Source organism: Salvia hispanica, chromosome 6 (genome assembly GCF_029641045.1).
Source record: "Salvia hispanica isolate PSC_SH4W2 chromosome 6, Shi_PSC_v1, whole genome shotgun sequence".
In the NCBI taxonomy this organism is placed as follows: Eukaryota; Viridiplantae; Streptophyta; class Magnoliopsida; order Lamiales; family Lamiaceae; genus Salvia; species Salvia hispanica.
In genome coordinates, this window is record NC_142697.1 from 44305393 (window position 1) to 44321425 (window position 16033).

At 37.7% G+C, this 16033-nt stretch overlaps 1 long non-coding RNA gene and 2 pseudogenes across 2 annotated transcripts; all 3 read left to right on the forward strand.

Moving 5' to 3' along the window:
* Positions 1–3832: 3832 nt before the first annotated feature.
* LOC125203561 (polyphenol oxidase I, chloroplastic pseudogene) lies at positions 3833–5719 on the forward strand (annotated as a pseudogene).
* Positions 5720–9251: 3532 nt separating this feature from the next.
* On the forward strand, positions 9252–10742 carry LOC125208562 (uncharacterized). The gene is made up of 2 exons (XR_016132662.1): positions 9252–9758; positions 10095–10742. It is a non-coding gene; the product is annotated as an uncharacterized LOC125208562 (long non-coding RNA).
* A 2098-nt stretch (positions 10743–12840) lies between these two features.
* Positions 12841–15236, forward strand: LOC125206912 (bifunctional protein FolD 4, chloroplastic-like; annotated as a pseudogene). The gene is made up of 5 exons (XR_016132896.1): positions 12841–12984; positions 13726–14046; positions 14331–14563; positions 14641–14812; positions 15049–15236. The product of XR_016132896.1 is annotated as a bifunctional protein FolD 4, chloroplastic-like (transcript).
* The last annotated feature ends 797 nt before the right edge of the window (positions 15237–16033 follow it).

The following is a 16033-nucleotide window of genomic DNA, read 5'->3' on the forward strand; positions in this document are numbered from 1 at the left end:
TCATTTTGCTTGCCTGAATAGTGTTATTGATTTAGTAAGGCTGTAATATTAGAATTGGACTACACCTCAACAAATTGGCTAATTTATTGTCGCCATAAATTAATATTTAAAAGCTATACTAGTATAATGGTATTTTAATTTACTTTAGATAATTGATGCTTGAACAAACTTTCAAACTCCATAAAACCTCCATAATATAAAAATTTGATGATAAATTTAGGACCAGACAAAAAATTTTAAAAAAATATATATACATCGATTTTATTATTATTATTATTTAAAAATTATCAATTTAAGTACATACACTTATCAACCGAGTAAAATTGTAGTCAAATCGTTAAACATGGAGTACTAGAAAATATGAAGGAAAAATGCTTAAATTTTATAAATAAAATAAAATATGCAGCACAACCTAAGCATGATTAATTGAGCAGGGAGAATACTTAAATTTTAATATATAAAATATAATATGTAGCACAACCTAAGCATGATCGAGCATTTACATGCGACAGTCAACTTTTCAATTGCATTAGTCGTAGGATAATTGTCAAGTTTTAATTAAACCATATTTTGTAGTATTAGATATTTTACGAAATTATTATATGGATATAGTTTCCGACAGCACTTTTTTATTGTCCCATGTTTGTGTTTGTTCTGATCATTACTAATTTATTTCATTAATTATTCCAACAATATTGCAATTTCAACTTACATGGCTTATAATTAGTTGAAAGAACCATAGTGATTAGAAGTAATCCGAAGATGGCTTTGATTAAATCGCAAAATTCCGAAGTGGTAGATATGATTTTATTTTATTTTATAGACAATGCATGTGATGCTTAAGTGTATATACTCAACTACTCCATCCCAACAGCTTGTCACATTTACTTGTACCTAACTTATATATGCCCAAATCTAGTCTAAACAAATTATAAAATAGATATATTGATAAAAAATTGACAAAATTGGCACGTCCGGATAGCTATCTTTTTCTACCTATAAATTATTGGGTTTTCATAGCGATTTTTAAAACAAAAATGACGATGGACTTATACATTTTTAATAGCGTAACTATGTTGGTTGCAAACCATTTTACATTGATGAACAAGAAAAATTAGAAAATGTTGTCACAACTCTAATTAGTATAGATATTACTGGGAGTGATTTAAAAATAAATTCGTAATGAACTGTTCTAAAATGAACAATATCATACTAATACGATAATACCTTTTTTTTTTTGGAACCGGACTTCAATTTACGCAAATGCGTTACACATGCTTGTACTCAATTCTCGTGTTGTTGCACCACCATATATACATTTCACCACTCTCAATCCAAAATACTCCCTCCGTCCCAGATAATTCGTCCCAATATTCCATTTTGGTCCGTCCCACAAAATTTGTCCCACTTCACTTTTACCATTTTTGGTAGTAGACCTCATATTCCACTAACTCATTCATACTCACATTTTATTATAAAACTAATGGAGTACTTTAAAAGTAGGACCCACATCCCACCAACTTTTCAACTTACTTTCCATTAGATTTTATTAAAACCCGTGCCCGATCAAAGTGGGACGAATTATCCGGGACGGAGGGAGTAATATTTTCAAGTCCAAATTAAGAATTTGTAGCCCAATAAGGCAATATAATTACCACTATGACTATGAGCCCAAAAGGATTACTCAACTAAAATTTAGATTCGACCTTGCTTCTATAGAAGTGAAGTTGTAGTGCTATTGGGCCAAAGATTCTGTCTTAAGGTGCAATTAGCCCATAAAATAAGGATTACTTAACTAAAAAATTCACAACTTTTATGTCATTTCACATATAATTAAGATGACTTTATAATCGTTTCAAATACAACATCACTTTTAGAGTTTTAGTAGTTTTGTAGCTACAACTTCTTTCTTCTTTACCTACCAATCTACCACCGTCCCATCAATTGTGTAAGGTTAGACACCAAAATTTTGATTAGAATTTTATGTATTTTCTTCATCTTAATCCATCGTGGAAAACTTCAGACAACAATCGCTAAGAAAATTAAATGGGTTCAATATATTTGAAATATCTTTAAATTATTATCTTAATATTTGGAAATTTGACAACTTATATCCGATACACACTAGCATTTGAATAGTTTTTTTTTTTTTTTTTTTGCGCTAAAACATAAATCGAAAATGACGATATAAAATGCAACTATTAACGAAAATAAAACACAATTGTAACAATTGGAAGCATTCTACTGAAATTTAATAGAGGCAGGTTTGAATTACGCCATTCTTATTTGTTGATATTATATTTCCTGTACATTGATTATAATATAATATTGATATGAATTCATAATTTTTGTATGCATGCATGACGTATGGTGTTTTAAGATTTTAAAATTGTAAAAAAGTCTTTGCTACTCAAAGCCGCCATGCGTATATATGAGTAAAGAAAAATAATCAAAATGTAATAAGTACACTGGTGGCCGCCAGTTTCAGGTTATATATCCTCAAAACTATACTCCAAACCTAAATAAAACAGGGAAATATTATTTTTTTTATAGTTACCAAAAAAAAATTCCCCTCATAGTGGGAAGATATCTTCGATATGATTTGAGCTCTTAAAAAAATCACCTAGAAAAATAATCCTCTCTCAGGTCTCAATAACAGCTTCTTCAATTTCTTGCACAAAATTACACTTAAACTACATAGTATATTAAATATGTTGAAGCTCATAGAAAATTAAAAATTAAAAACAACAAAATATTGTAATTATGTATGAGTATTTATGTGTAATATATGTTCACAAAATTGTAAGAAGATCCATGGCATAGGGACATGGACTAAGAACAGTTTCTGAAGAATGTTCTCCGTCAAACTTCATTCGCAAACGTAGTTATAATTAGAGTAGTATTACTCTTCAACAATGTATACTTAACTAAATTCAATGAATCTTAAATCGGAAACCATTAGTTCCAAAAGAAATAGGGCAATTTGATGAAGTAGTAGGTAAAATTTTAATTTGAAATGGAGTGGTTGAATAATTGAATAGTTCAAAAAACTAAATCAACAGCAATGATCCGAAACATAATTAATTAATCACACTAAGATTATAACTAAGTTAAACTTCATCGCAAGAAACTATTCCGAACTTAATATGGAACTCATCAACAACTAAAACACGAACAAACAAATCAATAGATCAGAAGTTTCATCCAACACACGTGCGTATCTAATTCTAACTAGTTCGAAACCAGAGAAAATAAACACTTCAACCTTATTAAGTGATTCATACGAATATGATCGGTTGATAACTATCTTAAATTGATAACTAATTAAGTACTGACAACTATGTCAACGACCTACGTTATGGATGTCAGCACGAAGACATTTGTATGTCAACTTATAAATGTAGTTGACATATGTATGTCTTCTGTTGATATCTACATCAGACATGTCTAGTTAGAATGTCCTAAGTGATAAAAATTTAATCATTTTAATCTCTTGGAGTATACTCCCTCCGTCCCACATAATTTTACCCAGTATTCCATTTTAGTCTGTCCCACATAATTTTATCCATTTCACTTTTACCATTTTTGGCAGTGGACCCCATATTCCATTAACTCATTGCTACTCACATTTTATGATAAAACCAATACTTTAAAAGTAGGACCCACATTCCACCAACTTTTTCAACTCACTTTCTATTACATTTCTTAAAACCCGTGCCAAGTCAAACTGTGTAAAATTATATGGGACGGAGGGAGTATTTTATTTTGTATCCTACTTTATCATGTTCTACTATATAACATCTTCTCCATCATAACCTATTCCACCCCACAAACCAACATGGCCTCTCTTCCTCTTCCCCTCCCCACCATTCCCTCCCATTCCCACCTCTCCCTACGCCGGAAACTCACCGGAAAGCCACCCCACATCCCCTCAAGACTCACATGCAACGCCGAAAACATCGAAAAAACTCCCCAACACCCCAAACTCGACCGAAGAAACCTCCTCCTCAACATCGGCGGCCTCTACGGCGCCACCAATCTCATGCCCGCCTCCGCCACCCCCATCTCCTCCCCGGACCTCTCCACATGCTCCCAAGGAACCAACCTCAACACCCAACAGCCCCTCGACGTCAACTGCTGCCCCCCTTTCTCCGACAAAATCATCGACTACAAACTCCCCCACACCCACCACCACCACCGCCGCCTCCGCCCCGCCGCCCACCTCGTCGACAAGGCGTACATCGCCAAGTACGAGAAGGCCATCGCTCTCATGAAGGCCCTCCCCGACGACGATCCCCGCAGCTTCATGCAGCAAGCGAACGTCCACTGCGCTTACTGCAATCTCACCTACGATCAGCCCGGAGACGAATCCGAAAAGCTCCAAATCCACAACTGCTGGCATTTCTTCCCCTGGCACCGATGGTATCTCTATTTCTACGAGAGAATTTTGGGGAAATTAATCGATGATCCCACCTTCGCTATTCCGTTTTGGAACTGGGACAACCCCGACGGCATGGCCATTCCGGCCATGTTCGTCAAGGAAAACTCCCCTCTCTACGACGAGCGCCGCGACCAGACCCACCTCCCGCCTACCCCGGCCGACCTCCTCTTCTCCTCGACCTCGAAAACCGACCCGAATATCATCATCCCGACCAACCTCACCGAAATGTACGGTGAGATGGTGCGGAATGTCTCAAACGTAGAAGATTTCTACGGTGCTAAATACGTGGTGGGGACCGCTCCGGATCCCGGCCCTGGGTCAGTCGAGCGGGGGTCCCACACTGCGCTGCACGCCTGGGTGGGGGACCCCCGCTCGCCTGCGGGGGAGGATATGGGGAACTTTTACTCGACTGCTCGAGACCCCATATTCTACTCCCACCACGCCAACGTGGACCGTCTCTGGTCCGTGTGGCGTGGGCTCCGAGGCCACAGGCCTAAGGAGTTCGAGGACAAGGACTGGCTGGAGGCCAGCTTTGTCTTCTACGACGAGAACGCGCAGCTCGTGCGCGTGAAGGTGAAGGACACGCTGGAGGACAAGGAAATGGGGTTTTCTTACCAGAAAGTGGACCTCCCGTGGCTGGAAAAGAGGCCGAAGGCGCGTTGGAGGAGGTCGAAGATCGCGAGTAAGGCGGTTGGTGTGAGTAATGTGTTCCCGGTGAAGCTGGATAAGGTGGTGAGGGTTTTGGTGGAGAGGCCGAAGAGGAAGAAGGGGAAGGGGGAGGAGGAGGAGCTGCTGGTGATTGAGGGGATTGAGGTGGATACGGCGAAGTTTGTGAGGTTTGAGGTGTTTGTGAACGACGAGGACGACGAGCCGGGGGAGGTGAGGGAGCGGGCGGAGTATGCGGGAGGGTACTCGCAGGTGCCGCACAAGAATTCGACGAAGGTGAGGAGCAAGATAAGGCTGGGGCTGAGGGAGCTGCTGGAGGATTTGGATGTGGAGGATGATGACAAGATTTTGGTGACGTTGGTGCCGAGAGCTGGTGGGGAAGATATCACCATTGGTGGAGTCAAGATCATCTATGCTTAGGTTTTCTTGAGCCTTCTTTTTTCTTCTTGTTTGGTGTTTCATTGTGTTTGTGTGCATGGGCTGCTCCAGTTTATCCACCAAGTATAAATAAGTGATGGTTTTCTCTTTGTTTTCTTCTTTGGTTGGTATGTAATGAAAATAAGGTGGGACCTTTGTAAATTGTAATAATACCTGGTAGTACTAAGTTGTGTATGTTGGCAATTTCTTCTAGCATTTTTGTTTGTGTATGTGATGTGATTAACTGATGATAATGTTACAACTTAACTTGCCATGTAGACATTCAACATAAATCATCCCCACTTTGAATTAAACTTGTTCTACAATGATTTTTAAATTTACTACTACTTATTTGCGCATGATATAACCAGCAGAATAAAAAAAGATTAAATTAACTTCATTCTCATAGCATTAAGGAAAATAAGTTCTTTTACAAAACAAGTACAGAGTGTATAGTCTTTTTCATCAGATTTTATCAAGATTATGTACACCGGCTTAAGAGCATCCGCAACGCGGGCTCGGTCTCGTCTCGACGAGACGAGTCAGCATCGAGACAGAGACGAGACATCTCGTCGCGCGACGCGACCCGGCGAGGCCAGCCTCGAGCTGGCGAGACGACGCGCGCGCCCACGTGGCGCGCGCTGGAGCATTGCGTGACGCCCACTCGCCGGCCCGCGAGTGGGCGTCGTAATTATGACGTAATTATTTTTTTTATAAATTCGAAAAAAATTCGAATTTAATAAAAAAAAAAAAAAATTCAAACGGTCAAATGACCGTTGGGAACAAAACGGCCGAATTTTCAATTTTTTTATTTTTATTTTTTTATTCTTCTATAAATATACTTCATACTCCATTCACCATTTTACACACAAACACTACTCTCATTCCTCATTCCTCTTCCATTTTACACACAAACACTACTCTCAAATTGTTGAAAAAATGTCCGGCTCCGGCGGCTCCGACAGGCGGCGCTCCGGCGGGTTCGACTTGAACTCGTTCGACGATTGGGCAAGCATGTACAACGTTTGGGTACTCCCGGTTCGTCGCCGGGCACCCAAGGCTCGACCACCCCGTCGGCGTACCAAACACCACATTTTGATGTGGATGCATACTATCGTCCCTCCCCCCCTAGAGGTATGGGCAATCGCCGGGATTATCCCAAATTCCGGAGAATTTTTTAGTGCCTGAACGCAGTTTGCCCGACTAGCCAATTGGTGGAGGCTCCGGCTCCGGCAGGATCAACCTCAGCCTCGGCGTCAATGCCGAGGAGGAAGAGGAGGCAGCGGATGCAGAGGCTGTGGGAGACGGCAGCCGTCATCCATACAGCCAAGCCGAGACGTTGGCTCTGTACGACGCTTGGATCAGCGTCTCGTACGATCCTATCGTCAGGAATCAATAAACCCACAAGTGTTTTTGGCTAAAAGTCACCGAAGTTTACAACGCACGAAGGCCGACGAATAGCGTTCCCCGCAATGTGAAGATGCTCCGCAGTCATTGGGACCGAAGCGACAGAGATGTCAAAAAATTTTGCGCGATATACAGGGGAGAAGAGGCGAATTATCAGAGCGGAGCCAGTGGAGCCGACATTCTGAGAGCGGCGTTGCGGGTCTTCAAAGACGACGTCGGCAAAGATTTCAAGCTTGTTGGTCGCAAGTCCACCACCTTGAAAGGTGGGCTGGCGGTGTCGAGTCGGGCTCGAAACGCACGAAGCGCACGACGCGTGGCCACTACTCGTCTAGTGATGGCGGCGAAGGCAACATCTCACATGAGGGCACGCCAACCGATGATGCAGGGGGGTCTTCTTCCGGTGCACGACGTCGGCCGCAAGGGACCAAGGCGGCGAAGGCGGCTAGAGTCAGGGGGAGAGCGAGAGCGAGATGGATGGGCCGCGGCGGACCAAGCCAGGCGGGCTCGGGCTCGGGCTCCGGCACGGGCACGGGCTCGCACACCCTAATGTCCATGTACCTAGTCGCCACGATGACAGACCTCTCAAAAATGAATCCTGGCCAAGTTGCAGCCCATATGGCCGGAATTGAGTATATGAGAGCTCAACTTGGTATAGCTGCATGGCCGACTTCGGGGGATGATGATTCGCCGACGGAGTAGTTTTTATAGTTTCATTTAGAGTATTTTAATTATGTATTTTTTTTTTATTTTTTAGGATTTTAAATTATGTACTTTTTTTATTTTTTAGGATTTTAAATTATGTATTTTTTTCTATTTTTTAGGCTTTTAAGTTGTAATATTTATTTTATTTTAATGAAGTGTGTTTTTATTAATTGAATTTGTTGGAATTAAAAATAAAAAATGAAATTGAATGAATAGTTAAGAGATGGTTGGGAGATGGAGGGTTGCAGGTGTTGTCTCTTAGTTAAGAGATGAGCTGAAAAGTACAGTGGGGCCCATGAATAGTGAAGAGATGAGACGGTTAAGAGACGGATAAGAGACAATGTTGCGGATGGCCTAAGGTTATCCCATTCGTCTGGTTTAAAAGTGCACATATCTCCAACGGTTGTATTTTTCTATTTAAAATATCTACTCCTACTATTTACATATTTCCACATCTTACATTTTAGCACCATTCGTCTAGAAATTGTGTGCATCGTCTGGTCTTTCAAAGCTTCCAATGAAATGATTCTCAACATGCATGCATGCACATGTAGTTAACTCAACCAAGATGATGCCCAAAACTCATTCCTAGTCTTTCAAGCTCTCGCATAGATGTTTTTTAAATTCTGAATGAGAGGATGTTCTTTCAAACTCTAGATTTGTTCATCCATGTCGACAAATTAGTTGCTTTTTTAAGTTTAAAATTATCGAACCGAGATAGTTATACGCATATATGGCCTTGAATTATTTCTTAGGAGTATTTAATTTGTTAAATACAATTAAGGCTCCCACCCTAAGGTGAAGTGTGGAATGAACTAAGGTTACGAGTTTTAAGAGAAACATCGAAAGATTTGGAGTACACATTTTTAGTAGAGATAAATATCAGAAAAGATGCTAGAAAAAGGGCAAAGGCCACTAGATTAAATACTACTCCGTAGTACTAGAAAATTGAGTTTTTTTTTTAAATTCGTCGCATCCTAAATTGAAATACTCAAATAAAACTATGAAATACCCCACTTTTGTTGAGTTGACGAAATGATAGGAGTAATGATTGAAACCAGACTACTCTTTTGTAAATGGATGGAAGATGATTTAAATTTCACCACGAATTAAATTTTGTCAAAAATGAAATCAATTAAAGAAAAAATATTTAAAATTTCATTATAATCTACAGCTGTAAAAAAAGTTATAGCATGAAATAAATTTTCTATAAGCTTTTAGATTAAATTAATTTGTCTGGTGTTGAAAATTAAATTATTTTCCCCTTCATAAAAGGGGGTATTTCATTTAGGACTTGACCTCTCATTATTTGACTACCTACTACAACATGTGACCTCTCTTCCTTGAATGGTAGGTGGTTAATAATGTGGCTCTACATTCAAAATTTTAAATACTTGTTTTCTATTCAATTTGCTAAGTTTTACGTCAATTATGAATAAATGATGTAGACAATGGAACTGAAAGTAGATATAGGAGTATACCCTTTTGCGGCTTTACCTTTTGTGAATTTTGAAAACAAGATTATTTCTATTTTGAAAACCATATACGTACGTGCAGTAACCTAATTTGTGAATTTTGTTCTACACCCGTGATCTCTGAGGATAGGTTGTAATAATAATTTCCTATGGAGCCCACTTCGTATTTTTAAGATTTCATGGGTTCCCAATCCATTCATAAGGCATAACCATCTCCCACATTCCACAACAATCACTTGCAGTCACATAACCATCTCCCACATTCCACAACAATGGCCGATTGCAAGGCTGCTTCTAGTTCCCGCCCTAGCTTCCCCCGTGAGAAAGCTGATCTGCTTTGAGCAAGCGTTGAAGCATGTTAAGGCGAAAAGTCATAAGGAATTAGCAGACTTGATACGCCTTCTGATGGACATTCCAAAACCCTACCGACCCCCGGTGTGGGTGGACTTGATGGAAGAATTCAAACCTCAAATCTGCCTCCCCACAGCCACCATCAATATCCACCTCGACGACATCTTCCCCGCTGCCCCCCTCTCCAGCCGCTTCCCCTATGCCCCTCGCCCCAACGAAGGCGAGGAAAGTAGCATTGCAAGATACTGGCGCGTGATGGGATGGGATAAGAAGGCGGAGAAGAAATGAAACGGCTTGGTGTAAGTTAAACTTTATGTCATACTCTTATTTTTTGAATTTGTCTATAGATATATAGTTAGGTTTTTCAACACATGCTTTTCACTTTTTGGCCGAGATTTTAATCTGTATTGTTTATTTAAGTCACGTTAAAATATGCATGAAATTCGTTTTTCTCTAGTACTATTAATGATCTGGGGTTTAGGTATTTTCTTGCTTTTGTTTGATTGAATATAATAAAGTGATGCATTCATAATTAAAATTGATTCTATTGTAAAATTTAAAATTTTATCTATTCGTAATTGCAACCATTGTTATCTCAACTAATCCAAACATTTTTTGGATGATGTCCCAAGAAGGTTAATGGCTTATGAAGATGAAGTCTGCTTCGGTTGTTGCTTTAATTTGTGTCCTATTTTGAGTCTTTTATTTGGAGTCTACTATTGGGTATTTATGTAAACAAAGGTATTCTTTTTCCTACCCGATCTTCTACTATTGCATCTTTTAGTTGGAGAGTTGGAGTCGAGGTGGATATTAATGGTGGCTGTGGGGCGGCAGATCTGATGTTTGAGTTCGTCCGTCTTGTCCATCCTCATCGGGGGTCGGTAGGGTTTTGAAATGTCCATCAGGAGCCGCATGAGATGTGCTAAGTCTGCTAATTCCTTATGAGGTTTCGCCTCAACATGCTTCAACGCTTGCTCAAAGCTGATCAGCTTCTCCCGAGGGAAGCTAGGGCGGGAACTAGAAGAAGCCTTGCTATCTGCCATTGTTGTGGAATGTGGGAGATGGTTATGTGATTGCAAGTGATTGTTATGGAATGTGGGAGATGGTTATGCCTTTATGCGACTGCAAGTGATGTTTAATGAAACTAAGAATGTACAACTGTGGTTAAAATAAAACTATAGAAATATAATTATGGTCCAAAGATAACTGAAAATGATACCTGCTAGTATTGTAATCTCTCTTTCTAAAGTCTATCGCAATGCAAAGATGAAATATTCTATAAATTTATATATGTTATTTAGTATTTACCCATCAATTTTAATCATCCATACTCGTACAACCACAAAAACGTTACCTCCAAAAAAAAAAACTAATGCTAATAGAGTAATAGTAGTAATTTCATTTATTGTTTTTGTTTTGATGTGGAGAAAAAGTGGGAAAAGTATGAAGGAGAAACTCTCCAATTTTATTAAATTTAATTATTTTTCATGGACATTCTTAAATGTCAAAATGTGACTATTTATCGTGGACAGAGAGAGTATTAATAAATGAATAAAAATTTGCAAAAGTTGTGTCATGGTGGACTCGAATTCGAGACCTTTATTTTTTAATAATAAAGTTTTTTGGATTTAATGATATATAGTGATGAAAATAGATTTTTAAAAAATAATATTTAATTTCTCACTCGAAATGAGAATTTAAATATTTTTGGTAACATGAATAATATACTTGACCACGTTGCATCTTAGTTCTTCCATGAATACTTGTGAAATACGAATTTTGGTTGAATAGTCAAATGGATATGTTTATGAGTCGTTGTAGTACTTGACATAACACCAATAGGCTAATTGTTTGGTTGTGTGAAGGGAAATCCGTGCAATGGATATGTGTATGTATTAATTGTTTGTTGAAATCAATATCTTAATTGGTTATGTGTGATGGGTGGAGAATGTGATGTAATCAAGATCGTTGACTATTGTGAATGGGATATGATATCCATGATTGACTTACAAGCCATTGGAAATGATGTGACTTATCGATGACGTGAGTAGAAGATGATATCGTTGTTGAAATTGAAGTGGAAGTGCGATGTGGGCATACAAGTTTTTCATTAAATTAGTTCTTAATTAATTAACGTTGTGCGAATTAAGTTTCGTATGGGAAAGGGGACATGAAATTAATTAGAGTCCTTCATTGAACTTTAATTAATAAACGAAATGGAAGTAAAAAAGAAATATACTTGGGCTGACCCATGAAAAATAAAAATAAAAGTCCAATTACAAATGGCATTGGGCCTGAACAAAATAAATAAACAAAATACATAATTCCTTGAGCCCAATCTCCCCTCTTCTGCTCCATTCCAACGTTCAAGCCGTTACTTTGTGCCATTATTAGGATTTTAAATCTTAATCCTGCAATCAATCACAAAATTAAATTAGATTAACTGTGCATAATTATATAGTATGATTTAAAGCTAATTCAATAAATTTTAATGAGTTCTGGCTTGTCACGTGACATTTTTCATCGATTTAAATCAATTGTTTGCTGTGAGACAAAAAATACCCCTAAAAATAACCGTCCTCAAACCAAGTCATATAATTAGTCATGTGATATTTTTCTATTATTTAAGAGGAGAGGTGCATGTTTGAAATAACTAGGTACTGATTTTTAAAAATTTTATTTTTCATTTTTTTTGTGTTTTATGCAATGTGCATCCTTATTTTTGGTAAGGAAAATATTTAGTTTTGGGAATTGATTATAATTTGAGAGGGAGTGAAATTTTTTTTACGTCAAGGTAGGAGTATTAGATATGAATCATGATCATGGAGATTTAATTAGGAGTTTTGACGTGGAGGTAGGAGTATTAGATATGAATCATGATCATGGAGATTTAATTTGATATATTTAAATATTAACACTAATTTTTTTTTAAGATTTAAATATAATAAAGGATATTTTAGTAAATAAATAATATAAATAATAATAAAACCGGTTTAAATTAAACTGATTTGATTAGATTAAAAAATTAAGAGTATTATGTACATTTATCTTTTCCCAAAATGAGCTGGGCATAAACACGAAAGTGGGACTATGTTTCTTGTTTCAAATCAAATCAATATAAAATTTAAAATCAAATCATAACCGCCCTAATAACCTTATCTTTATACTAACAATAGTGGATTTATGTACATCTTAAAATAAGATTGTTTATTTTGTCATACTAAAATGTGCAATTTCTGTTAGAAAATTAAAAAAATTATAATCCATTAAATTTATAATTTAATTTGATTAGAGAGCTATATATAAGAATAAAGAAGAGAAAAAAACAAAATTAATTTTACAAAGAAGTTTCGATTCCGGCTCCAATTCCTCCTTCCGAAGATGGCATCCTCCGCCGCCGCTATATTCGGAATCACCGCCGCTTCAGACAGCTGGTCACGCCGAGTTTTCGTAACGACCACCGTCCGGTCCGGGTGCGAAGCTCTCCCGCCTTCCTGAGAACGAGTAGAGCTATTAAGACTTACGGTGAGCGCATGCTTTTCTGCATACTAATGAGCTTTATGCATGCGTGTTGAGACGTTGTCGTGTTACCAATTTATGAGCAGTTATGGAATTTGAATTTGTCTATTGGGAAGGGGTGCTGGTTAATGTAACACAAGCTTTTGAATTTGATTTCTTCTTGATTTTACTGTATTTTTGTAATTTTGTATTTTTATCACCCGTGCTATTTTATATAATATAGAAACGAGAATAAGTAGCGATGATAGTGAATTTAGTTAATCATGCAATTAATTATGCGATAAAACTCAAACGAGTGAAGCAATGTGATCAACGTAGAAATCGGGCAAAAATTGGCGGTGTTAGATTGATTTGAAATTTGCACGGTACATGCAAAACGCAATTTGGGATCGAACTCATCGCGACCTCGTTTAGGGGGCGAAAACTGCAATTTACTGTTTTTTCGGGCTTATTTTTAATTTTTAATTTTCTGTTGTATATCCTTTTGAACTTCTAGGGTTTTTTAGACGCTTATAAATAGCGTTGTTTTTGTTTTGGGCCGCAGTTGAATTTTGATAATAATATTCCCTAATTCATTGAAACTAGGGTTTCTCTGAATTTCTTCTCCGTACAGTCAATTTCTCTATACGTTTTGCATCACAATGTCTATTGGAATGACTCAAGGATGATTGATCTTGCATTTATATTGGTAAATGAACTGAGCTCAGTACCAAGTTTCATTCTTATTTCACATGTGATGTTATATAGCTGCGTTGGTCAGTGAGTCGTCTGCTAAGAAGATTGACGGAAAAGCAATTGCCAGAGAGATCACAGAGGAAATAGCTGCTGAAATATCAAAAATGAAGGAATCTAGTGGGGTTGTTCCTGGACTGGCTGTTATTCTTGTCGGAGAGAGGAAGGATTCTGCAACTTATGTACGCAACAAGATAAAAGCCTGTGAATCAGTTGGGATTAAGTCATATGAAGTTAGCTGAAGACTCCTCGGAACAAGAAGTGCTTAAGCATATCTCATGCTTCAATGATGATCCTGCAGTTAACGGTATCCTGGTTCAGTTGCCTCTACCTTCTGTAAGCCTCCAAATCTGAATATTATGTAACCGGGATGTGATCATATCATAACTCATATTTATGGTGATAATCTAATAACCCTCATTTTATGGACGAAAAATATCATTTTATGGAACAGAATATCATTTTATGCCTGCTGTAAAAAAATATCATTATTTGTAAAAATGATATTTTTGACCCATAAAATGATAGGGTTATTAAGTTATCACATAAATATGAGTTATGATATGATCGCACCGGTGTATTTGGCAATAATACTAATCATCTCTTCTTTTTTTTGCCAGCATATGAATAAGCAAAATATCTTGAATGCTATCTCTATTGAAAAAGATGTTGATGGATTCAATCCCCTGAATATCGGCCTCCTGGCTATGAGAGATAGAGAACCACTGTTTGTTTCGTGTACGCCCAAAGGATGCATAGAGTTATTGCATAGATATGGTATACCAATGAAGGGAAAGAGGGTTGTTGTAATCGGCAGGAGTAATATTGTTGGAATGCCAATTGCCCTTCTCTTTGCAAGTAATATTATACTCTCCTTGTCATACTATACAAACCTTTCCAACTTGATCAAATCCCAATGTCTCTTGCTCGGCAGAGAGAAGATGCAACTGTTACGGTCGTCCACTCGACGACAAAGAATCCCGAGGAGATCACTAGAGAAGCAGACATTGTAATCACCGCTGTGGGGCAGCCAAACATGGTCAGAGGTAGCTGGATCAAGTCTGGCGCTGTTGTCATCGACGTCGGATTCAATCATGTTGAGGTATGCCTGGTACTCGGAAAGGATCACCTAATACTTATCCTAATACATTCTCTAATCCACTCCTCACATATATAAAATATGATGGTGGGGTCCATTACATGTATGTGAGGGGTGGATTAGGGAATGTATTAGGATAGGTATTAGGTGATCTTTTCCGGCTTGCACTTCTGGAATCCACTTCCTCGTTGCCACTAGTTATTTGTTTTGTGCTAAATTTGTGCTTTTTGGAACGACAGGACACGAGTTGCAGCAGTGGATATCGGGTTGTTGGGGACGTATGTTATGAGGAGGCTAGCACGATTGCTTCGGCCATCACTCCAGTTCCCGGAGGAGTTGGGCCCATGACTATAGCAAGCCTTCTCTCCAACACTCTCACGGCAGCTAAACGAGCTTACAATTTGGAATGACATACAATTTGGAATGACATTCTCAAGTAGCAAAATTTTGGGTTGAAATTTGAGAATGAGAAAATAGTTTTCCATATATTCACTTGTTGGCTTTGGAACTAGCATGACTCTATTTATATTTCACTTAGGATCCTAGCTTAATCGTGTTGATCGATATAATTCCTCTATACTCTAGAACAATAATCATGGATAAAATATGAAGTATGTTACTCAAAGTTTCTTATCTTATTTAACAAATCTAACAAATCTTGTTATATCTCATCTCTCTTATCAAACAAGTAAAGAAGTTTGGTGACTTTGGTGCCTAGAGCTGGGGGAGAAGACATCACTATTGGTGGAGTCAAGATCATCTATGTTTAGCTTTTCTTCTTGTTTGGCTGTTTGATTGTGTTTGTGTGTGTAATTAAAATAAGTTGTGTATGTGGCAATTTCTTCTAGCATTTTCGTTTGTGTATGAGATGTGAACATCTTAACTTCCAACTGGACTTATTATAAAAAGACTAAATTAACTTCATTCTCATAGCATTAAAGAAAATAAGGTTCTTTTACAAAACAAGTACAAAAAGTACTACTACTAAAGCATGCTTTTACAAAACAATTCATAATGGAGTAATTTCAATGCCCTTGGTCATTTATAATTTGAACTAACATGATGGTGACATGTCTAAAAATTACTCCTACTATTTACATATTTCCACATCTTAGACATTTTAGCACCACTCGTCTAGGAATTATGCATGTGCATCTCTGGTCTTTCAAAGCTTCCAATGAAATGATTCTCAACATGCATGCACATCTAGTTAACTCCAAACAA